The following is a 324-nucleotide window of genomic DNA, read 5'->3' as shown; positions in this document are numbered from 1 at the left end:
GGGGCTTGGGGTGGTCTGCTCCAACCCCATGGGGCTTGAGGATGGGCAACTTATAACACATCAGCTCTTAGCCATGGAGAGAAGAGGCATCTTCCCTGGAGCACCACCAGAGCCAGCGCTCGAGGAGCTGTGGTGACCCCAGGAGGACACTTCCAGCTTGATGTGCAAAATAAAATAACATCATCTCCCCCCTATTTTCCCATAGTCCAAAACCTCTTTATCTGATGGAGCGATGGAAACTTGATTCAAACAAAGACCATACCAAACCCACCAGGGCCCAGTTTGCACCAGGACCACCCTGAGGACATCACTGAAGGGCACCTT

The 324-nt window shown here is 52.5% G+C and overlaps 1 protein-coding gene across 1 annotated transcript in view; it reads right to left on the bottom strand.

Annotated features, from left to right (window-relative positions):
* MPRIP (myosin phosphatase Rho interacting protein) overlaps nt 1-324 on the bottom strand; it is a 61016-nt gene that overhangs the window by 36234 nt on the left and 24458 nt on the right.

Source organism: Nestor notabilis, unplaced genomic scaffold, assembly GCF_000696875.1.
Source record: "Nestor notabilis isolate BGI_N333 unplaced genomic scaffold, ASM69687v1 scaffold16366, whole genome shotgun sequence".
NCBI lineage: Eukaryota > Metazoa > Chordata > Aves > Psittaciformes > Psittacidae > Nestor > Nestor notabilis.
This window is presented reverse-complemented; position numbering and strand designations above follow the sequence as displayed.